This window comes from Salvelinus namaycush, unplaced genomic scaffold, assembly GCF_016432855.1.
Source record: "Salvelinus namaycush isolate Seneca unplaced genomic scaffold, SaNama_1.0 Scaffold26, whole genome shotgun sequence".
Taxonomy (NCBI): Eukaryota; Metazoa; Chordata; class Actinopteri; order Salmoniformes; family Salmonidae; genus Salvelinus; species Salvelinus namaycush.
This window is the reverse complement of record NW_024059452.1, coordinates 276,553-301,411: the sequence shown is the minus strand read 5'-3', so window position 1 is coordinate 301,411 and position 24,859 is coordinate 276,553. Positions and strand designations below refer to the sequence as shown.

Here is a 24,859-nt window from a genome sequence, read left to right as displayed (position 1 = left end):
CCTCTGCAGCAGAGGTAACTCTGGGTCTTCCTTTCCTGTGGTTGTCCTCATGAGAGACAGTTTCATCATTGCACTTGATGGATTTTGTGACTGCACTTGAAGAAACTTTAAAAGTTCTTGAAATGTTCCGTATTGAGTGACCTTCATGTCTTAAAGTAATGATGGACTGTCATTTCTCTTTGCTTATTTGAGCTGTTTAGGGCTATCTTCTGTATACCACCTCTACCTTGTCACAACACAGGTGATTAGCTCAAATGCATTAAGAAGGAAAGAAATTCCACAAATTAACTTTTAACAAGGCACACCTGTTAATTGAAATGCATTCCAGGTGACTTCCTCATGAAGCTGGTTGAGAGAATGCAAAGCTTTCATCAAGGCAAAGGGTGGCTAATTTGAAAAATTGAAAATATATTTTTGTTGTCTTCACTATTATTCTACAATGTAGAAATAGTAAAAATAAAGAAAAACACCTGAATGAGTAGGTGTTCAAACTTTTGACTGGTACTGTATATCACACCAACTGACTGGTTCTTCTGATGTTTACACAGGAGACCGTGTTGAGACATTCTCTACATCCAGAGAGACACAGCAGGAAGACCACAGAGCTAAGAGGTCTCACCACTGCCCACATTGTGAGGAGAATTTTCCAATTCTATCAAAGCTAAAAGTACACTTAAAAATACACACAGGAGACAATCTGTATTCCTGTACTGACTGTGGGAAGAGATTCACAACATCAAGGGCTCTGACACTTCATCAGAGTGCACACAGGAGAGAAGCCTTACTCCTGCTCGTACTGTGGAAAATGCTTCACAACATCATCTGAGTTAACAGTTCATCAGAGAACACACACTGGAGAAAAGCCTTATATCTGCTCTGACTGTGGGAAGAGTTTCTCCCACCTGTGTAACTTTAAAGCACACCAACGTATACATGCAGGAGAGAAGCCGTTCTCCTGCTCTGACTGTGGGAAGAGTTTCTCTCAACAGAACCATTTAAAATCACACCAACGTATACACACAGGAGAGAAGCCTTACTACTGCTCTGACTGTGGGAAGAGTTTCTCTCGATTGGATACCTTAAAATCACATGAACGTATACATACAGGAACGAAGCGTTACTACTGCTCTGACTGTAGGAAGAGTTTCTCCCACCAGGGTATCTTAAAAAAACACCAACGTCTACACACAGGAGAGAAGCCTTACTCCTGCTGTGACTGTGGAAAATGCTTCACAACATCATCTGATCTAAAAGTTCACCAGAGAACACACACAGGAGAGAAGCCTTACTACTGCTCTGTCTGTGAGAAGAGTTTCTCTCAAGAGAGCAACTTAAAAACACACCAACGTATACACACAGGAGAGAAGCCTTACTACTGCTCTGACTGTGGGAAGAGTTACTCTCAAGAGAGCAACTTAAAAACACACCAACGTAAACATAAAGGAGAGAAGCCTCATCAGTTCTCTCAGACCGGATAAGATTAAAATCACTCCATCACTCAATTTTCATCTCATTGCTTGACTTGGACTGAAATAGGTGCCGGTACTGTTTTATATTTAGCTTCCACCACATACATCATTCATAATTAACTTATCTGTAATAAAATATAAATTGGTATGTGTTATTCACTGACATGTGGACTTAAACTTAATTGTGTTCTGTGACATTTTAATCACTGTGTTTTAGAGATGATCTCTTTATCTATGTATGTTTCTGTTGTGAGGTCAAGATTGAATTAGTCTGTCATAGGTTGTTATTCTATTCGTATTATATGGTCATTCATCAGTTCTGCCCTACAAAGGAACTCACTGATGTACTTTCTGCAGATTCAGTTTGTTATATTTTCCATGTTGTTAGAGAGTCAGGGGTTGTACATTGTTATTAAAATAACAAGAATGATCAAATTGCATCAGTCAATAGTTCTTTTTTTTACTACTACAGAATTTTCAGTTTCAGATCATTATTTTTAACTATTGGAAAAGTACAAATAATTTGGACAAGTGGCAAAAAAAGACAATGTCAAGCCCTGACATACTTAAGAAGGTACAAACTGCACTTTATATACTAAAGTATGTGGACACCCCTTCAAATTAGTGGATTCGGCTATTTCAGCCACACCCGTTGCTGACAGGTGTATAAAATCGAGCACACCGCCATGCAATCTCCATAGACAAACACTGGCAGTAGAATGGCCTTACTGAAGAGCTCAGTTACTTTCAAAGTGGCACCGTCATAGGATGCCACCTTTCCAACAAGTCAGTTCGTCAAATTTCCGCCGTGCTAGAGCTGCCCTGATCAACTGTAAGTGCTGTTATTGTGAAGTGGAAACATCTACGAGCAACAAAGTCTCAGCCGCAAAGTGGTAGTGCATAAAAATCGCCTGTCCTCGGTTGCAACACTCACTACCGAGTTCCAAACTGCCTCTGGAAGCAATGTCAGCACAAGAACTGTTTGTCTGGAGCTTCATGAAATGGGTTTCCATGGCTGAACAGCCACACACAAGCCTAAGATCACCATGCACAATGCTAAGCGTCGGCTGGAGTGGTGAAGTGAAGGGAAATCTTAATGCTACAGCATACAATGACATTCTAGATGATTCTGTGCTTCCAACTTTGTGGCAACAGTTTGGGCAATGACCGGGTGGTAGTTGTCCCATGGATGATTTCTCCCCTCTCTCTCCAGCTCTTTTATAGTTACCATTGGCCTCTTGGTTGCTTCTCGGTCTAATACCTTCCTTACCCGGTCACTGAGTTTTGGTGGACGGCCTTCTCTAGTCAGAAGTAGCGATTGTGCCATATTCTTTCCATTTATTTATTTATTTTTAGAATGGATTTAACAGTGAGTTCTTGACCTATTGATGGTGTGGCTGCTATGACAACGGGCTGTTCAGACTGTACTCAGGCCTGTACTGACATGTGTGTCTGTAGCTGTAGGGTTCCCTATAAAGTGCATAGGGCCCAGGTAAAAAGTTGTGTATTGAGTTCAACACAGTGTTCATTTTCAGATACTTTCCGTCTTCCTTCTATCCAGATCCAACCTTGAAGCATAATTAATCTACCCAGTGTATGATAACCATCTTCAATGAGCATGAATTCATTAGCTGTAATTACAGATTCCATATGGGGAGAGGCCACAGAACAGGGGATGAGGAGGAAGAGGGCTCCACAGAACAGATTCAATCAAATTTATCCTGCATTTGTGGCTCTCTCTCTCTCTCCATTTCTCTCTCCCTCCCCCCTCTCACCATTCCCCCCATCCTCTCTCTGTCTCTTCCTCTCTCCCTCCCTGTCTTCATCTCTCCCTCCATCTTTCTCCCTCCCGATCTCTCCCTCTCTCGTAACAACCATGTTAATTCAAGTAGTTGAACAATCAGGTGCTCTGAGTAATCTGCCGGAGGCTGAGCATTTCATATGATCTTAACCAGACATAAACAAATTCAATTCCTACAGCTTGATGGACAAAAAGTGGTGTGTTTAATTCAAATAATCAGCACAAGGTAAGAAGTCCATCAGACCATGGGCCCTGATCAAAACAAGTAGTGAAGTCAGAGCTTGATTACAACCAAAACGCGTTTATTTGGCTCCCTCAGTTATGGCTTGACCAGTAAAAACAAGAACATGAACTCAGCAAAAAAAGAAACGTCTCTTTTTCAGGACCCTGTCTTTCAAAGATAATACCCTTATTGGCCTTCTTGCAACACCTGAGTTAAGAAAATATTTACTAAATAAACTAATGCAACATATTGAATGCCAACCACCATTAAACCTACCGAAGAAGAAGAAGTCCTGTTGCGCTTTGATAGTCGGGGAACAGGAAGTTCCGGGCAGGCTCCAGCCACAATTGTTCTCTGAAGACGATAGGGTGAATGTCCGTTTCTAAAGTATTACTAAAGGTATGCAATAGCACGTTTAAACTTTATAATATCTTAAGAACATGTCGTAACATATTAGGTAACAAATCCGTCAAGGTATTATCGCGTTTGCTAAAGGTTTTATGACGTTATATTTGTGCTTAACCGAGTGAGTGAAGAACGTGATTAAATATACTTTTAGAAGTCACATTTAGTTAACGTTAGCTAAGCTAAGTTTATACTTTGGGTTTGTCAGAGTGAATGAATCTACATTATTTCGTCATTCTAATTTTATAAAGAATCAATTGATTTGAGATTTGAGTTCGTTTGACATGTTTATTATTATTTCCATATGTTAATGACTGGTAAAATGGCGGCGGCTCTCGGTCTGAGTCAATAGACTTGCAGGCAGTGCGGCTGCACCAGAGACTGTTTCAGGGTTGTTTTACTGTTTAGAAGCAGAATGTCATGTTCATCTGATTTCTACATGTCACTGTAACAACATTCAGACACATTCAGTTTCTATATTTATCTATAATTGTTACTATGGTGTGAATGGGAAATACAATCTGTTTTTTTGAGTGAAAGTGGAAAATAGTACATTGTTCTGCCTCAAACTGCAACCATGTATTAATTGTTTAATTAGTAATTTGTGAATTTAGGAAGACTACTATAGCTTAACTGCACTTAGGGAGTGAACATTATTTTTAATAAGGACATCTGAAAGGAAAATGGATGGCCGTCCGGTCAGCAAAATATATAATATTAATAATATATAATAATATATTAGACATAAACCCTCCCTGAACGCCGAAGAAAAAGTATCCCCTATAGCCAAAATAATTATTAAAACAAAGTGGATAGTAGAGAACATGTCTACCGTTTACCCTCACTTCTTGGACAGACCAGAGCTTTTAGATATGCCATTTTAGAAACTGTGCTTCATCCTGTAAGCATTACATGGCAACGCAGGAATGTTGATAGCGTACAGTGCTGCGGGCCAGATGTTTGTGGGTTCGCAGACCATCGTGAACAAGAGTAGGGGTGGATATATCTCTTATGGTAAAATCATTCCATGAATCTATCATCGTATTTGCAGGTCTGAGAAAAAAAATAGCCTTTTATAAACATTTCATGCAAGTCTACGTCATTTTACGTTTTAGCAGAATCTTTTTTAATACCACACAGGCTAAGAATGGACAGACAGAGAGAGAGGCCTGTGTTCATCTCATATTTCTCCGATGCCAAATCAATGTGTCTCGTAGTACAACGAAACTGTCCCTGTTTGCAAATAATGAAATGTGAGACCATCTGATCATGGTACTTTAAATAGTTAGTCCTACCTTTCCTCTAAATAGTTAGTCCTACCTTTCCTCTAAATAGTTAGTCCTACCTTTCCTCTAAATAGTTAGGCCTACCTTTCCTCTAAATAGTTAGGCCTACCTTTCCTCTAAATAGTTAGGCCTACCTTTCCTCTAAATAGTTAGGCCTACCTTTCCTCTAAATAGTTAGGCCTACCTTTCCTCTAAAAAGTTAGTCCTACCTTTCCTCTAAATAGTTAGGCCAACCTTTCCTCTAAATAGTTAGGCCTACCTTTACACTAAATAGTTAGGCCTACCTTTCCTCTCCAGACAGAGGAGGCCTACCTTTCCTCTCCAGACAGAGTAAAAGCCAATTCATGTTTGATCCCAAAATGTGTTCGGAAGCTTCTTAGGGACAGTGTGACACAATTTCTGAACCCACGGAGGCAGAGGTCAAATCAATCTCCTAACACAGCCCCTCAAGTTTTGTAACAATGTGAAGGGCTCCGTATAGCTCTGCATTGATTGGTGGGCGTGAGGTCCAGTATAAACACAAACTCACTTCCTTGACAACAGCTCTGCTCCGTTAAGCGCAAGAAGTATAAAAGCCCGGATGTCTGCGGAAGATGCATCTGCAGTAAATACTGTATGGCCACTTCAGATATCGGATTGACCATCCAGTCTTTTAGCAGAGAAATGTACATCTCTCACTGCTGGCTACTCTCATTCTGTGTCTTTAACCCAACAAGTATTTCCCTAAAAGCTGTCTGGGTTTAAACGTCTTCTATTGTACAGAAGCTAAATAGCTTAATCAATTGGTAGTGACAGAATTAGATCACTTCCCAAGAAAAGTCATTTGTTTTGTCTCCTGGGCTGTAGAGGGTTATATCTCAGCCTCTGAATGTCAAAGAAACAAAGGAAAGTCTTTCCTGGTAGTTTTACAGCTTGTTTGTAGCGTAAAGCAGCGTGGACCAAAACACTGTTATAGACCACTTTATATAATCAGATCAGTTTTATTTTCTTCATGTTAATCTAACAAGGAGCCTGTGCTTTTTGACATCTTCAATAAAAGAGTCCTATGGCATAACCCCTCATACCGCCTCACACCCCCTCTCTTAACCCCTCACACCCCCCCTCGTACCCCCTCACCCCCCCCCCCCCCCCCAAGTGGAGTCTGGGTTTTAACTCAACAGCCCTTCACTGACATGGAGGTAGGCTATTTAAAGAGTGCATGGTGGGTGGAGGAATAGGCCAGTCCTCGTGCAATATAGTGATTATGTTTTGGGGGGACTAGGTCTAATCAACAACAAAATGTGAAGAAACCTTTCACGCTCTTCCTCAACTGCCACCATAGGCCGACACAGCACAGCCATTGGTTAGGATAGGCCGACACAGCACAGCCATTGGTTAGGATAGGCCGACACAGCACAGCCGTTGGTTAGGATAGGCCGACACAGCACAGCCGTTGGTTAGGATAGGCCGACACAGCACAGCCATTGGTTAGGATAGGCCGACACAGCACAGCCATTGGTTAGGATAGGCCGACACAGCACAGCCATTGGTTAGGATAGGCCGACACAGCACAGCCATTGGTTAGGATAGGCCGACACAGCACAGCCATTGGTTAGGATAGGCCGACACAGCACAGCCATTGGTTAGGATAGGCCGACACAGCACAGCCATTGGTTAGGATAGGCCGACACAGCACAGCCATTGGTTAGGATAGGCCGACACAGCACAGCCATTGGTTAGGATAGGCCGACACAGCACAGCCATTGGTTAGGATAGGCCGACACAGCACAGACATTGGTTAGGATAGGCCGACACAGCACAGACATTGGTTAGGATAGGCCGACACAGCACAGACATTGGTTAGGATAGGCCGACACAGCACAGCCATTGGTTAGGATAGGCCGACACAGCACAGCCATTGGTTAGGATAGGCCGACACAGCACAGCCATTGGTTAGGCAGCATTAAATAAAACGTTTTGGCTCAACAAGCACAGAGCAGGCCGTTGCTCAGGGTTGGAATAACCTTTGCAGTGTGTAATACAGCCTAGTTGTATTTACACCATCCCAGCAACTATCCTAGAACCACTATCCTAGAACCACATTATAACTTTGCTCTGTGCTTCTCCCAGCATGCACATCGTATCCTATAGCCCAGGGCTCTCCAACCCTGTTCCTGGAGAGCTACAGTCCTGTAGGCTTTCGCTCCAACCCTAATCTAGCACACCTGATTCTATAAACTGAACCACTGGGGTTGGAGTGAGAACCTACAGGAGGGTATCTCTCCAGGAACATGGTTAGAGTTAAAACCTACAGGAGGGTATCTCTCCAGGAACATGGTTAGAGTTAAAACCTACAGGAGGGTATCTCTCCAGGAACATGGTTGGAGTTAAAACCTACAGGAGGGTATCTCTCCAGGAACATGGTTGGAGTGAAAACCTACAGGAGGGTATCTCTCCAGGAACATGGTTGGAGTTAAAACCTACAGGAGGGTATCTCTCCAGGAACATGGTTAGAGTTAAAACCTACAGGAGGGCAGCTCTCCAGGAACATGGTTGGACAGCCCTGTTTTAGCCTATAGACTATGGATCATTTGATTGACATCACACTAAATAGCCTATAGTCACACTTTGATTTCTGCTCGGCGCGCAATATCGAGATGAGGGGTGGCATCGGCCACATTGATATATATAGCCAATCAGCGTTCAGGGCTCAAATCACTCAGTTTATAAAGCCTAATAAGCAAGTAATTGTAAAACACTGAGAAATATTGACATGTCATCAATTACAAATGACATGACCCTCTTCTGGACTAGATTAAAACAATACTCAACCCTCCCCTTGACTGACATTGAAAAAGCATAACCCTAATTTTCCTCCAGGTAACCATTCTGGACATTTAGATCCATCTCTTACGTTGGGTCATTTAAAGTCTGAACTTTCTGTCTTAAGTTTTGAATGAATGTTTTGTTGTCAATGTTTAACTACCTGATCTATTGTAATGAGAGAATTGAACAACAAAAAAGATAATACATTTTGCATTGCAGGATCCAGAGATGGCATCAGTGAAGCTGGAGGACTGCAGTCAAACACTGGAGCTGAATGTCAACATTAAAGAGGAAGCGGAGGAGGAGAAGATTAGGACAACTGTTAGTCATGGTAACAGCAGGTTCCTCATAAGTTAGACTGGGTCATAAGTTATGGAGGTCTACCCGCTAGGAGAGAGTAGACTGAAGAAGTGAAGTAGACAAACTGCCAGTGTTTTAAAGTTCTATGAAATTAGTCTGTATAGTTACAACCCTTGTGATAGTGAGTGGAGGATGATATGAAATGAGTCTGTGTAGTTACTAACCCTTGTGATAGTGAGTGGAGGATGATATGAAATGAGTCTGTAGTTACTAACCCTTGTGATAGTGAGTGGAGGATGATTATGGATAATTATTTTCACCCCTTTTGCCTTAGACTGTTGTCAGACTGTTGTCAGACTGTTGTCAGGGTTGGTGGCAGACTGTTGTCAGACTGTTGTCAGACTGTTGTCAGGGTTGGTGGCAGACTGTTGTCAGACTGTCAGACTGTTGTCAGGGTTGGTGTCAGACTGTTGTCAGGGTTGGTGTCAGACTGTTGTCAGGGTTGGTGTCAGTCTGTTGTCAGGGTTGGTGGCAGACTGTTGTCAGGGTTGGTGGCAGACTGTTGTCAGGGTTGGTGGCAGACTGTTGTCAGGGTTGGTGGCAGACTGTTGTCAGGGTTGGTGGCAGACTGTTACCAGGGTTGGTGTCAGACTGTTGTCAGACTGTTGTCAGGGATGTTGTCAGACTGTTGTCAGGGTTGTTGTCAGGGTTGGTGTCAGACTGTTGTCAGACTGTTGTCAGGGTTGGTGGCAGACTGTTGTCAGACTATTGTCAGGGTTGGTGTCAGACTGTTGTGAGGGTTGGTGTCAGACTGTTGTCAGGGTTGGTGTCAGACTGTTGTCAGGGTTGGTGTCAGACTGTTGTCAGGGTTGGTGTCAGACTGTTGTCAGGGTTGGTGTCAGACTGTTGTCAGGGTTGGTGTCAGACTGTTGTCAGGGTTGGTGTCAGACTGTTGTCAGGGTTGGTGTCAGACTGTTGTCAGGGTTGGTGTCAGACTGTTGTCAGACTGTTGTCAGACTGTTGTCAGGGTTGGTGTCAGACTGTTGTCAGGGTTGGTGTCAGGGTTGGTGTCAGACTGTTGTCAGACTGTTGTCAGGGTTGGTGTCAGACTGTTGTCAGGGTTGGTGTCAGACTGTTGTCAGGGTTGGTGTCAGACTGTTGTCAGGGTTGGTGTCAGACTGTTGTCAGGGTTGGTGTCAGACTGTTGTCAGACTGTTGTCAGGGTTGGTGTCAGACTGTTGTCAGACTGTTGTCAGGGTTGGTGTCAGACTGTTGTCAGGGTTGGTGTCAGACTGTTGTCAGGGTTGGTGTCAGACTGTTGTCAGGGTTGGTGTCAGACTGTTGTCAGGGTTGGTGTCAGGGTTGGTGTCAGACTGTTGTCAGGGTTGGTGTCAGACTGTTGTCAGACTGTTGTCAGACTGTTGTCAGGGTTGGTGTCAGACTGTTGTCAGGGTTGGTGTCAGACTGTTGTCAGGGTTGGTGTCAGACTGTTGTCAGGGTTGGTGTCAGACTGTTGTCAGGGTTGTTGCCAGGGTTGGTGTCAGGGTTGTTGCCAGGGTTGGTGTCAGACTGTTGCCAGGGTTGGTGTCAGACTGTTGCCAGGGTTGGTGTCAGACTGTTGCCAGGGTTGGTGTCAGACTGTTGCCAGGGTTGGTGTCAGACTGTTGTCAGGGTTGTTGCCAGGGTTGGTGTCAGGGTTGTTGCCAGGGTTGGTGTCAGGGTTGTTGCCAGGGTTGGTGTCAGACTGTTGCCAGGGTTGGTGTCAGACTGTTGCCAGGGTTGGTGTCAGACTGTTGCCAGGGTTGGTGTCAGACTGTTGCCAGGGTTGGTGTCAGACTGTTGTCAGGGTTGGTGTCAGACTGTTGTCAGGGTTGGTGTCAGACTGTTGTCAGGGTTGGTGTCAGACTGTTGTCAGGGTTGGTGTCAGACTGTTGTCAGGGTTGGTGTCAGGGTTGGTGTCAGACTGTTGTCAGGGTTGGTGTCAGACTGTTGTCAGACTGTTGTCAGACTGTTGTCAGGGTTGGTGTCAGACTGTTGTCAGGGTTGGTGTCAGACTGTTGTCAGACTGTTGTCAGACTGTTGTCAGACTGTTGTCAGACTGTTGTCAGGGTTGGTGTCAGACTGTTGTCAGGGTTGGTGTCAGACTGTTGTCAGGGTTGGTGTCAGACTGTTGTCAGGGTTGTTGCCAGGGTTGGTGTCAGACTGTTGTCAGGGTTGGTGTCAGACTGTTGTCAGACTGTTGTCAGACTGTTGTCAGGGTTGGTGTCAGACTGTTGTCAGGGTTGGTGTCAGGGTTGGTGTCAGACTGTTGTCAGACTGTTGTCAGGGTTGGTGTCAGACTGTTGTCAGGGTTGGTGTCAGACTGTTGTCAGGGTTGGTGTCAGACTGTTGTCAGGGTTGGTGTCAGACTGTTGTCAGGGTTGGTGTCAGACTGTTGTCAGGGTTGGTGTCAGACTGTTGTCAGACTGTTGTCAGGGTTGGTGTCAGACTGTTGTCAGACTGTTGTCAGGGTTGGTGTCAGACTGTTGTCAGGGTTGGTGTCAGACTGTTGTCAGGGTTGGTGTCAGACTGTTGTCAGGGTTGGTGTCAGACTGTTGTCAGGGTTGGTGTCAGGGTTGGTGTCAGACTGTTGTCAGGGTTGGTGTCAGACTGTTGTCAGACTGTTGTCAGACTGTTGTCAGGGTTGGTGTCAGACTGTTGTCAGGGTTGGTGTCAGACTGTTGTCAGGGTTGGTGTCAGACTGTTGTCAGACTGTTGTCAGACTGTTGTCAGACTGTTGTCAGACTGTTGTCAGGGTTGGTGTCAGACTGTTGTCAGGGTTGGTGTCAGACTGTTGTCAGGGTTGGTGTCAGACTGTTGTCAGGGTTGTTGCCAGGGTTGGTGTCAGGGTTGTTGCCAGGGTTGGTGTCAGACTGTTGCCAGGGTTGGTGTCAGACTGTTGCCAGGGTTGGTGTCAGACTGTTGCCAGGGTTGGTGTCAGACTGTTGCCAGGGTTGGTGTCAGACTGTTGTCAGGGTTGGTGTCAGACTGTTGTCAGGGTTGGTGTCAGACTGTTGTCAGGGTTGGTGTCAGACTGTTGTCAGGGTTGGTGTCAGACTGTTGTCAGGGTTGGTGTCAGACTGTTGTCAGGGTTGGTGTCAGGGTTGGTGTCAGACTGTTGTCAGGGTTGGTGTCAGACTGTTGTCAGACTGTTGTCAGACTGTTGTCAGACTGTTGTCAGGGTTGGTGTCAGACTGTTGTCAGGGTTGGTGTCAGACTGTTGTCAGACTGTTGTCAGACTGTTGTCAGGGTTGGTGTCAGACTGTTGTCAGGGTTGGTGTCAGACTGTTGTCAGGGTTGGTGTCAGACTGTTGTCAGGGTTGTTGCCAGGGTTGGTGTCAGGGTTGTTGCCAGGGTTGGTGTCAGACTGTTGCCAGGGTTGGTGTCAGACTGTTGCCAGGGTTGGTGTCAGACTGTTGCCAGGGTTGGTGTCAGACTGTTGCCAGGGTTGGTGTCAGACTGTTGTCAGGGTTGGTGTCAGACTGTTGTCAGGGTTGGTGTCAGACTGTTGTCAGGGTTGGTGTTAGGGTTGGTGTCAGACTGTTGTCAGGGTTTGTGTCAATTCCAGATAATTCAGGAAATACACTGCAATTCCAATTCTCTTCAATGCTTTTCAATTAGCAGCATTTGGAATTAGGTTTACTTTCTCAATTGATATGGAATTGACCCTAACCCTGACTTTTACCCACTTTTAGAATAGTTTTATTCCCATGTATTGTACATCCTACTGGTATGAATACATATGTCACCTGGTACAACCAGAAGAGGACTGGCCACCCCTCGGAGTTTGGTTCCTTTCTAGGTTTCTTTCTATCTTCCTATGTTCCTGCATTCTAGGGATTTCTTTTCTAGCACACCTACTCATTCAAGGGTTTTTCTTAATTTTTTACTATTTTCTACATTGTAGAATAACAATGAAGACAAACTATGAAATAACACATGGAGTCATGTAGTAACCAAAAAAAAGAGTTATATAAAATATATTTTGATTTGTTTTATTCAAAGTAGCCACCCTTTGCCTTGATGACAACTTTGCACACTCTTGGCATTCTCTCAACCAGCTTCACCTGGAATGCTTTTCCAACAATCTTGAAGGAGTTCCCACATTTGATGAGCACTTGTTGGCTGCTTTTCCTTCACTCTGCGGTCCAACTCATCCCAAACCATCTCAATTAGGTTTATTGTCCCCATTAGTTCCCAAGGCAGCAGCTACTCTTCCTGGGGTTTATTATGGATCCCCATTAGTTTCTGCCAAGGCAACAGCTACTCTTCCTGGGGTTTATTATGGATCCCCATTAGTTTCTGCCAAGGCTGCAGCTACTCTTCCTGGGGTTTATTATGGATCCCCATTAGTTCCTGCCAAGGCTGCAGCTACTCTTCCTGGGGTTTATTATGGATCCCCATTAGTTCCTGCCAAGGCTGCAGCTACTCTTCCTGGGGTCCAACAATAAAAAATAAAAAAACATTACAAGACATACAAAGATTTCACAACACACTCTGTACCGTCAGGCCCCTACTCCACCACTACACCACTACCACATATCAACAGCACAAAATCCATGTGTACAGTGGCTTGCGAAACTATTCAACCCCCCCCCCCCGGCATTTTTCCTATTTTGTTGCCTTACAACCTGGGATTCAAATGGATTTTGGGGGGGGTTGTATCATTTGATTTATACAACATGCCTACCACTTTGAAGATGCAAAATATTTTTTCTTGTGAACCAAACAAGAAATTAGACCCCAAAAAAAGAACTTGAGCGTGCATAACTATTCACCCCCCCAATGTCAATACTTTGTAGAGCCACCTTTTGCAGCAATTACAGCTGCAAGTCTCTTGGGGTATTCCTCTATAAGCTTGGCACGTCTAGCCACTGGGATGTTTGCCCATTCTTCAAGGCAAAACTGCTCCAGCTCCTTCAAGTTGGATAGGTTCTGCTGGTGTACAGTAATCTTTAAGTCATACCACAGATTCTCAATTGGATTGAGGTCTGGGCTTTGACTAGGCCATTCCAAGACATTTAAATGTTTCCCCTTAAACCACTCGAGTGTTGTTTTAGCAGTATGCTTAGGGTCATTGTCCTGCTGGAAGGTAAACCTCGGTCCCAGTTTTAAATCTCTGGAAGACTGAAACAGGTTTCCCCTCAAGAATTTCCCTGTATTTAGCGCCATCCATCATTCCTTCAATTCTGACCAGTTTACCAGTCCCTGCTGATGGAAAAACATCCACACAGCATGATGCTGCCATCCTGTGGGGATGATGTTCTCGGGGTGATGGGAGGTGTTTTGTTTGCGCCAGAAATAGTTTTCCTTGGTCATAAAGCTACATTTTAGTCTCATCTGACCAGAGTACCTTCTTCCATATGTTTGGGGAGTCTCCCACATGCCTTTTGGCGAACACCAAACTTGTTTGCTTATTTTTTTCTTTAAGCAATGGCTTTTTTTCTGGCCGCTCTTCCGTAAAGCCCAGCTCTGTGGAGTGCACTGCTTAAAGTGGTCCTATGGATGGATACTCCAATCTCCACTGTGGAGCTTTGCAGCTCCTTCAGGGTTATCGTTGGTCTATTTGTTGCCTCTCTGATTAATGCGCTCCTTGCCTGGTCTGTGAGTTTTGGTGGGCGGCCCACTTGGCAGGTTTGTTGTGGTGCCATATTCTTTCCATTTTTTAAATAATGGATTTAATGGTGCTCCGTGGGATGTCCAAAGTTTCTTATTTTTTTATAACCCAACCCTGATCTGTACTTTTCAACAACTTTGTCCCTGACCTGTTTGTAGAGCTCCTTGGTCTTCATGGTGCCGCTGGCTTGGTGGTGCCTCTTGGTTAGTGGTGTTGCAGACTGGGTCCTTTTAGAACAGGTCTATATATACTGAAATCATGTGACACTTAGATTTCACACAGGTGGACTTTATTTAACTAATTATGTGACTTCTGAAGGTAATTGGTTGCACCAGATCTTGTTTATGGGCTTCATAGCAAAAGGGGTGAATATATGCACGCACCACTTTTCCGTTTACATTTTTTTGAAACAAGTTATTTTTTTAATTTCGCTTCACCAATTTAAACTATTTTGTGTATATCCATTACATTAAATCCAAATAAAAATTTAAATTTAAATTACAGGTTGTAGTGCAACAAAATAAGAAAAACGCAGAGGGGGATGAATACTTTTGCAAGGCACTGTACGTGTGTGTGTAGTGCGTATGTTATCATGTGTGTATGCACATGTCTGTGCCTATGTTTGTGTTGCTTCACAGTCCCCACTGTTCCATAAAGTGTATTTTTATCTGTTTTTTAAATAGCATTTTACTGCTTGCATCAGTTACTTGATATGGAATAGAGTTCCATGTAGTCATGGCTCTATGTAGTACTGTACACCTCAGTCTGTTCTGGACTTGGGTACTGTGAAGAGACCTCTTGTGGCGTGTCTTGTGGGGTATGCATGTGTGTCCGAGCTGTGTGCCAGTAGTTCAAACGGACAGCTTGGTGTATTCAACATGTCAATACCTCTCACTTTGAGCCAGGAGAGATTGACATGCATATTATTAATATTAGCTCTCTGTGTACATCCAAGGGCCAGCCGTGCTGCCCTGTTCTGAGCCAATTTTAATTTTCCTAAGTCCTTTTTTGTGGCACCTGACCACACAACTGAACAGTAGTTGAGGTGCGACAAAACTAGGGCCTGTAGGACCTGCCTTGTTGATTGTGCTGTTAAGAAGGCAGAGCAGTGCTTTATTATGGACAGACTTCTTCCCATCCTAGCTACCTTTTTGTATCAATATGTTTTAACCATGACAGTTTACAATCCAGGGTTACTCAAAGCAGTTTAGTCATCATCGCAACAATTTCCACATTATTTATTACAAGGTTTAATTGAGGTTTAGGGTTTAGTGAATGATTTGTCCCAAATACAATGCTTTCTAACTTATTCCTTGCCACCCACTCTGAAACTTAACTGCAACTCTTAACTTTTTATGGCTGCAGGGGCAGTATTGAGTAGCTCTGTTTAAGGTGCCCATTTCAAACGGCCTCGTACTCAATTCTTGCTCGTACAATATGCATATTATTGTTATTATTGGATAGAAAACACTCTCTAGTTTCTATAGCCGTTTGAATTATGTCTCTGAGTGGAACAGAACTCATTCTACAGCACTTTTCCTGATATGGAGTGAGATTTCAGAAATCTTGGACTCTGGTCCCAGGTCAGTTTTAAAGTCCCTGTAAATGCTATGAGGATACAAACACTGCCCACGCCTTCCTCTAGATGTCAGTAAGAGGTGACAATTTGAATGGAGTCGATTGCGCAATCAGGGCCTGTATAAAAGGCCAAAGACCGGATGTACCGTTCTTTTCCTGCTGCGCCTGACGCACGATGGACGTCGGACCTGCTCTCTTTCCAAGCTTGGGTTTAGCCAGTAATATATCGCCGGTCATGTTTTTACTCGTTATAGGTGTTAAAAACATCATAAGGTAGTTAATTTAAACCGTTTTGTAGCAATTTATATCCGTTTAGTGCGATTTTGAGGCATTGCTTTGTGTTGCACTTTGAAGCGCCGGGCACGTTTCGGGGTCCCGGTCGAACGTTAGTGGGCATTTCGACGGACAATAGGACATCTTTCGACCAAAAGAAGATTAGACCCAAGAAAGGATACATTGCCCAAGATTCTGATGGAAGATCACCTCATAGTAAGAAATATTTAAGATGATAAATCATTGTTCTGTCGAAAAATTTTAAACGCATATTCCGCCATTTTTCTTGGTATAGCTTCGCTTGGTGAACCCTGTATTGCACAGTAAGGATAATTTTAGAAATGTAATTCAGCGATTGCATTAAGAACTAATTTGTCTTTCGATAGCTGTCCAACTTATATTTTTTTAGTCAAGTTTATGAATAGTTATGCATGAGACAAGATCACTGTTAAAGATGGCGCCCGACATTTTCAGGCTAGTTTTGCTAGTATTGTCATTGTATAACCACGGTTTTTTGTGGCTAAATATGCACATTTTCGAACAAACTCTATATGTATGTTGTAATATGATGTTACAGGAGTGTCATCGGAAGAATTCTGAGAAGGTTAGTGAAAAAATTAATATATTTTGGCGATGATTACGTTATCGCTCTCTTTGGCTTGAATCAATGCTCGGGTAACGTTTGCACATGTGGTATGCTAATATAACGATTTATTGTGTTTTCGCTGTAAAACACTTAGAACATCTGAAATATTGTCTGAATTCACAAGATCTGTGTCTTTCCATTGCTGTGAGCTGTGTATTTTTAAGAAATGTTTTATGATTAGTAATTAGGTAATACACGTTGCTCTGTGTATTTATTCTAGTCGAGTTGTGATGGTGGGTGCAATTGTAAACTATGATTTCTACCTGAAATATGCACATTTTTCTAACAAAACCTATCCTATACAATAAATATGTTATCAGACTGTCATCTGATGAGGTTTTTTCTTGGTTAGTGGCTATCAATATCTTTATTTGGCCGAATTGGTGATAGCACCTGATGGAGTAAGAAACTGATGGAGTTAGAAAAGTGGTGTCTTTTGCTAACGTGGTTAGCTAATAGATTTACATATTTTGTCTTCCCTGTAAAACATTTTAAAAATCGGACATGTTGGCTTGATTCACAAGATGTGTACCTTTCATATGCTGTATTGGACTTGTTAATGTGTGAAAGTTAAATATTTTAAAAAAATATTTTTTTGAATTTCGCGCCCTGCACTTTGAGCTGGATGTTGTCATAGGTGTACCGATATCGGGCTTGCAGCCATAAGAGGTTGTGTTGCAGTCATTTCAGTCATTGTAGTAGCTGACATCTATAGTGTTGAGTCATCCGCATACATAGACACACTAGCCTTACTCAAAGCCAGTGGCATGTCGTTAGTAAAGATTGAAAAGAGCAAGGGGCCTAAACAGCTACCCTGGGGAATTCCTGATTTATAATTGGATTATTTTTGAGAGGCTTCCATTAAAGAACACCCTCTGTGTTCTGTTAGACAAGTACCTCTTTATCCTCATTATAGCAGGGGGTGTAAAGCCATAGCACAAGTTTTTCCAGCAGCAGACTATGATTGATAATGTCAAAAGCTGCACTGAAGTCTAAAAACACAGCCCCCACAATCATTTTATCATCAATTTCTCTCAGCCAATCATCGGTGTATGTTGAGTATCCTTCCCTATAAGTGTGCTGAAAGTCTGTTGTCAATTTTTTTCTTGTAAAATAGCATTGTATCTGGTCAGATACAATTTTTTCTAGAAGTTTACTAAGGGTTGGTAACAGGCTGATTGGTCGGCTATTTGAGCCAGTAAAGGGGGCTTTACTATTATTCTTGGGTAGAGGAATGACTTTAGCTTCCCTCCAGGCCTGAGGGAACACACTTTCTAGTAGGCTTAAATTGAAGATTTGGCAAATAGGAGTGGCAATATTGTCCGCTATTATCCTCAGTAATTTTCCATCCAGATTGTCAGACCCCGGTGGCTTGTCATTGTTGATAGACAACAATAATTTTTTAATCTCTTCCAAACTGACTTTACGGAATTCAAAAGTACATTTCTTGTCTTTCATAATTTGGTCAGATATACTTGGATGTGTAGTGTCAGCGTTTGTTGCTGGCATGTCATCCCTAAGTTTGTTTATCTTGCCAATGAAGAAAATCATTAAAGTAGTTGGCAATGTCAGTTGGTTTTGTGATGAATGAGACATCTGATCCAATGAATGATGGAGCTGAGGTGGCTTTTTCCCCCAGAATTTCATTTAAGGTGCCCCAAAGCTTTTTACTATCATTCTTTATGTCATTTATCTTTGTTTCATATTGTAGTTTATTTTTCTTTAGTTTAGTCACATGATTTCTTAATTTGCATTACATTTGCCAATCAGTTGGGCTGCCAGACTTATTTGCCTCATCCCTCTCAGCAATACCATTTTTCAATTCCTCATCAATCCAAGGAGATTTAAGTCTTTACAGGCATTTTCTTAATGGGTGCGTGCTTATTAGTAACTGCAATAAGCAATTTTATAAGCAGCATCTGGCTGCTCCTCATTACACACCAGACCAGCAAATATTCTTTACATCACCAACATATGAATCACTACAAAACTTATTGTATGAACTCTTACACTCTATATTAGGCCCAACCTTTGGAGCTTTGGTTTTCCTAGATATGTTTATTATATTGTGATCAATACATCCTGTAGATTTGGATACTGCTTTAAAGCACATTTCTGCAGTATTAGTAAAGATGTGATCAATACCTGTTTCATTCCTGTGCTGTTTATAAATACCCTGGTAGGTTGACTGACTGGTTACATTTAGATTTTTGTTGTTGTTGAGTGGGCAGCTTGATGAGAGCCAGTCAATGTTTCACATGTTATCCAGATACTGACTGTTAGCACCTAGTGGTCTATAGCAGCTTCCCACCAGAATGGGCTTCAGGTGAGGCAGGTGAACCTGTAACCATATTACCTCAACAGTATTTAACATTAGATCGTCTCTAATCTTTACAGGTATATGGTTCTGAATATAGACCGCAACACCGCCTCCGTTGGCATTTCTGTCTTTTCGGTAAATGTTAGAACCATGTATTTGTTAAGCTCGTTGAAATGAGTAGACCAATGCGCAGCGTGTAGAGTTCCACATATTTTTAATAAACTGAAACTCACCAAAACAAACAATAAAGCATAAACGAAACGTGAAGCTACTGGTGAGCACTCAGGCAACTCAATGTAGACAAGATCCCACGAATACCAATGGGGAAATGGCTACCTAAATATGATCCCCAATCAGAGACAACGATAAACAGCTGCCTCTGATTGGGAACCATATCAGGCCACCATAGAAAAACAAAAAACACCTAGATGACCACCCAAGTCACTATCACGCCCCAACCAACACAGAGAGTAACAGCTTACTATGGTCAGGGCGTGACAGTATTGCTACCACTGTAACATCAAAGTTATTATCTCAGTGAGTGTCAGAGTATGAATGTCATCTGTTACAAGCAAGTTATTGACTTCATGGACCTTGTTTCTTAGGCTACATATGTTAACCTGTCTGGCACCCGGGTTCCGCTAGCGGAACTCCTCCCACATTCCACTGAAAAGGCAGAGCGTGAAATTCAAAAAATATTTTTGAGAAATATTTAACTTTCACACATTAACAAGTCCAATACAGCAAATGAAAGATACACATCTTGTGAATCCAGTCAACATGTCCGATTTTTAAAATGTTTTACAGCGAAAACACCACATATATTTATGTTAGCTCACCACCAAATACAAAAAAGGACAGACATTTTTCACAGCACAGGTAGCATGCACAAAGCCAACCTAACTAACCAAGAACCAACTAAACTAACCAAGAAACAACTTCATCAGATGATGTCGTGGAAAATCATTTCAAATACAACGCTTATCAGAACTTGTAAATTCAAACATGCTCTTTATTACAACTGTACAGCCAACTGGCATGTCCCCGCGGAACACACCCCCACCCAGAGCACTCGTTCGCTCTTTATACCCAAATCGCATATGAGTCCACCCCATATGCAAATAAACATACTTCCCCTAATTCTTCAACATCATTCTCTTTTTAGTTCAGGCTTCCTGCTTGTTCACACATACTAACGCCCATCATCTGCTTTCAGTTAAATTATAATAGTGGTCAGACTCTCTATCTTAGTGTGTCAACAAACTCTTTTTCCCCTCCCTTCACCACTAAATCAATGCACTCTTTGTGCCCCCCTATCCTATCTATGTATCTGGTCTATGTGTCTGGTCAGTTTCACTTAAATGGAATCAGCAGACTATGTGTTTCTTGTTCATTAGTGTCCAGCCACCCCAGGCATATTTCTCTGGTATGTATGCTTTTCTAGTGGAATGGGTAGACTATAAATCTAGTGTGTCAAAACACCCAGGCGCCAACATGTCTGGTCAATCTGTCATCACAATGGAGAATCTACAAGGGTCAGAGGGTCAGAACGTCCCCCAGTAGATTTCCATTACCACGGTCTCATGATCTATGTCAACATGTGGCTCGTTACTCCAATGTTCAGCTATCTTTTATATTTATATGTTATCCATGTATCTTATGTTACTACTACACCATCTGCTAATCTTTGGTTTCCTGTATTTACCAGAATGGCAAATGCACTCACATCTGCCTTCTTATACTATTTACCTGTCTATTGTTTAATAGTGTGATATCTACCTACATATGTCACTTACTCCTACAATGACAGTCTTATAACATGTTATACAATAAATCTATGTTTTGTTCGAAAAATGTGCATATTTGAGGTATAAATCAGTTTTACATTGCAGCTACCATCACAGCTACCGTCAGAAATAGCACCGAAGCAGCCAGAGTAATTACAGACACCAACGTCAAATACCTAAATACTCATCATAAAACATTTCTGAAAAATCGATGGTGTACAGCAAATTAAAGACAAACATCTTGTGAATCCAGCCAATATTTCCGATTTTTTTAACGTGTTTTACAGCGAAAACACAATATAGCATTATATTAGCTTACGACAATAGCCTACCACACTACCGCATTCATTCATCAAGGCACGTTAGCGATAGCAATAGGCACGTTAGCGATAGCGAATAAACCAGCAAAAGATATTAATTTTCACTAACCTTCATAAACCTTCATCAGATGACAGTCCTATAACATCAGGTTATACATACACTTATGTTTTGTTCGAAAATGTGCATATTTAGAGCTGAAATCAGTGGTTATACATTGTGCTAACGTAGCATCTTTTTCCCACAACGTCCGGATATTTTTCTGACACTCACATATTCTGACCAAATAACTATTCATAAACGTTACTAGAAAATACATGTTGTATAGGAAATGATAGATACACTAGTTCTTAATGCAATCGCCGTGTTAGAATTCTAAAAATAACTTCATTACGACATCCAGCTTAGGTATAGCGAGAGAGTACCCAAAATCTGGGCGCAAACTACTATTTCACATGTTCGACAGATATATGAAATAGCATCATAAAATGGGTCCTACTTTTGATGATCTTCCATCAGAATGTTGTACAAGGGGTCCTTTGTCCAGAACAATCGTTGTTTGGTTTTAGAATGTCCTCTTCTCCAGTCAATTAGCACGGAAAGCTAGCAAAGTAGCGCGAAGCTCTCCTTCCTGAACAAAGGCACACAACGCAACACGCCTAACGTCCCGAATAAATTTCAATAATCTAATAAAACTATATTGAAAAAACATACTTTACGATGATATTGTCACATTTATCAAATAAAATCAAAGCCGGAGATATTAGTTGTCTATAACGACAGCTTTTCAGAAGGCAATACCAGGTCCCTTCTCGCGCTCTCCAGAAAACAGGAAACTGGTGACACGTCATGCCGAGAGCTTTTATTCGACCCCAGATCAAGTTATACACTCCATTTCTTCTCTCACTGCCTGTCGACATCTAGTGGAAGACGTATGAAGTGCATGTATACTAATAAATATCAAGGACATTTATAGGCAGGCCTTAGAACAGAGCATCGATTTCAGATTTTCCACTTCCTGTCAGGAAGTTTGCTGCAAAATGAGTTCTGTTTTACTCACAGATATAATGCAAACGGTTTTAGAAACTAGAGAGTGTTTTCTATCCAATAGTAATAATAATATGCATATTGTACGAGCAAGAATTGAGTACGAGGCCGTTTAAATTGGGCACGATTTTCCCCCGAAGTGAAAACAGTGCCCTCTGTCCTCAACAGGTTAATGTGGGCTATTTTTATCACTTTTATGGGTTGCTTGATTGTTATTAATGCTTTATTGAGAAGCTTATCAGGTAGACTTACTTATATTATGTACATGGGAGATGATAGTGCAGGGTGAGCTGCACAAAGTGGTCTTCTTACTAGGGCACACCGGAAGCCATGCTGGTTAAGTGTGGCTTTGAATTCTAAATAAATCACTGACAGTGTCACCAGCAAAGCCTCCATTGCTTCACGTTGGGAACCACACATGCGGAGAGCATCCGTTCACCCACACCACGTCTCAGAAAGACATGGCAATTGGAACCAAAAGGACAGACCAAAGGACAGATTTCCCCCGGTCTAATGTCCATTGCTCGTGTTTCTTGGCCCAAGTAATTCTCTTCTTCATATTGGCGTCCTTTAGTAGTGGTTTCTTCGCAGCAATTCGACCATGAAGGCCTGATTCACGCTGTCTCCTCTGAACAGTTGATGTTGAGATGTGTCTGTTACTTGAACTCTGTGAAGCATTTCTTTGGGCTGCAATCTGAGGTGCAGTTATTCTAATGAACTTATCCTCTGCAGCAGAGGTAACTCTGGGTCTTCCTTTCCTGTGGTTGTCCTCATGAGAGACAGTTTCATCATTGCACTTGATGGATTTTGTGACTGCACTTGAAGAAACTTTCAAAGTTCTTGAAATGTTCCGTATTGACTGACCTTCATGTCTTAAAGTAATGATGGACTGTCATTTCTCTTTGCTCATTTGAGCTGTTTTTGTCATAATATGGACTTGGTATTTACCAAATAGGGCTCTTCTGTATACCACCCCTACCTTGTCACAACACAGGTGATTGGCTCAAATGCATTAAGAAGGAAAGAAATTCCACAAATTAACTTTTAACAAGGCACACCTGTTAATTGAAATGCATTCCAGGTGACTCCCTCATGAAGCTGGTTGAGAGAATGCAAAGCTTTCATCAAGGCAAAGGGTGGCTACTTTGAAAAATTGTAAATATATTTTTGATGTCTTCACTATTATTCTACAATGTAGAAATAGTAAAAATAAAGAAAAACACCTGAATGAGTAGGTGTTCAAACTTTTGACTGGTACTGTATTTCACACCAACTGACTGGTTCTTCTGATGTTTACACAGGAGACCGTGTTGAGACATTCTCTACATCCAGAGAGAAACAGCAGGAAGATCACAGAGCTAAGAGGTCTCACCACTGCCCACATTGTGAGGAGAATTTTCCAATTCTATCAAAGCTAAAAGTACACTTAAAAATACACACAGGAGACAATCTGTATTCCTGTACTGACTGTGGGAAGAGATTCACAACATCAAGGACTCTGACACTTCATCAGAGAGTGCACACAGGAGAGAAGCCTTACTCCTGCTCGTACTGTGGAAAATGCTTCACAACATCATCTGAGTTAACAGTTCATCAGAGAACACACACTGGAGAAAAGCCTTACTTCTGCTCTGACTGTAGGAAGAGTTTCTCCCACCTGTGTAACTTTAAGGCACACCAACGTACACACACAGGAGAGAAGCCTTACTTCTGCTCTGACTGTAGGAAGAGTTTCTCCCACCTGTGTAACTTTAAAGCACACCAACGTATACATGCAGGAGAGAAGCCTTACTCCTGCTCCGACTGTGGGAAAAGTTTCTCTCAACAGAACCATTTAAAAGCACACCAACGTATACACACCGGAGAGAAGCCTTACTACTGCTCCGACTGTGGGAAGAGTTTCTCTCGATTGGATACCTTAAAATCACATGAACGTATACATAAAGGAGAGAAGCCTTACTACTGCTCTGTCTGTGGGAAGAGTTTCTCTCAACAGAGCAACTTAAAAACACACCAACGTAAACATAAAGGAGAGATGCCTCATCAGTTCTCTCAGACCGGATAAGATTAAAATCACTCCATCACTCAGTTTTCATCTCATTGCTTGACTTGGACTGAAATAGGTGCCGGTACTGTTTTATATTTAGCTTCCACCACATACATCATTCATAATTAACTTATCTGTAATAAAATATAAATTGGTATGTGTTATTCACTGACATGTGGACTTAAACTTAATTGTGTTCTGTGACATTTTAATCACTGTGTTTTAGAGATGATCTCTTTATCTATGTATGTTTCTGTTGTGAGGTCAACACACGTCTAGCAGATTGAATTAGTCTGTCATAGGTTGTTATTCTATTCGTATTATATGGTCATTCATCAGTTCTGCCCTACAAAGGAACTCACTGATGTACTTTCTGCAGATTCAGTTTGTTATATTTTCCATGTTGTTAGAGAGTCAGGGGTTGTACATTGTTATTAAAATAACAAGAATGATCAAATTGCATCAGTCAATAGTTCTTTTTTTTACTACTACAGAATTTTCAGTTTCAGATCATTATTTTTAACTATTGGAAAAGTACAAATCATTTGGACAAGTGGCAAAAAAAGACAATGTCAAGCCCTGACATACTTAAGAAGGTACAAACTGCACTTTATATACTAAAGTATGTGGACACCCCTTCAAATTAGTGGATTCGGCTATTTCAGCCACACCCGTTGCTGACAGGTGTATAAAATCGAGCACACCGCCATGCAATCTCCATAGACAAACACTGGCAGTAGAATGGCCTTACTGAAGAGCTCAGTTACTTTCAAAGTGGCACCGTCATAGGATGCCACCTTTCCAACAAGTCAGTTCGTCAAATTTCCGCCGTGCTAGAGCTGCCCTGATCAACTGTAAGTGCTGTTATTGTGAAGTGGAAACATCTACGAGCAACAAA

At 42.1% G+C, this 24,859-nt stretch overlaps 1 pseudogene; it reads left to right on the top strand.

Moving 5' to 3' along the window:
* Positions 1-538: 538 nt before the first annotated feature.
* LOC120039204 lies at positions 539-24,423 on the top strand (annotated as a pseudogene).
* Positions 24,424-24,859: the final 436 nt, after the last annotated feature.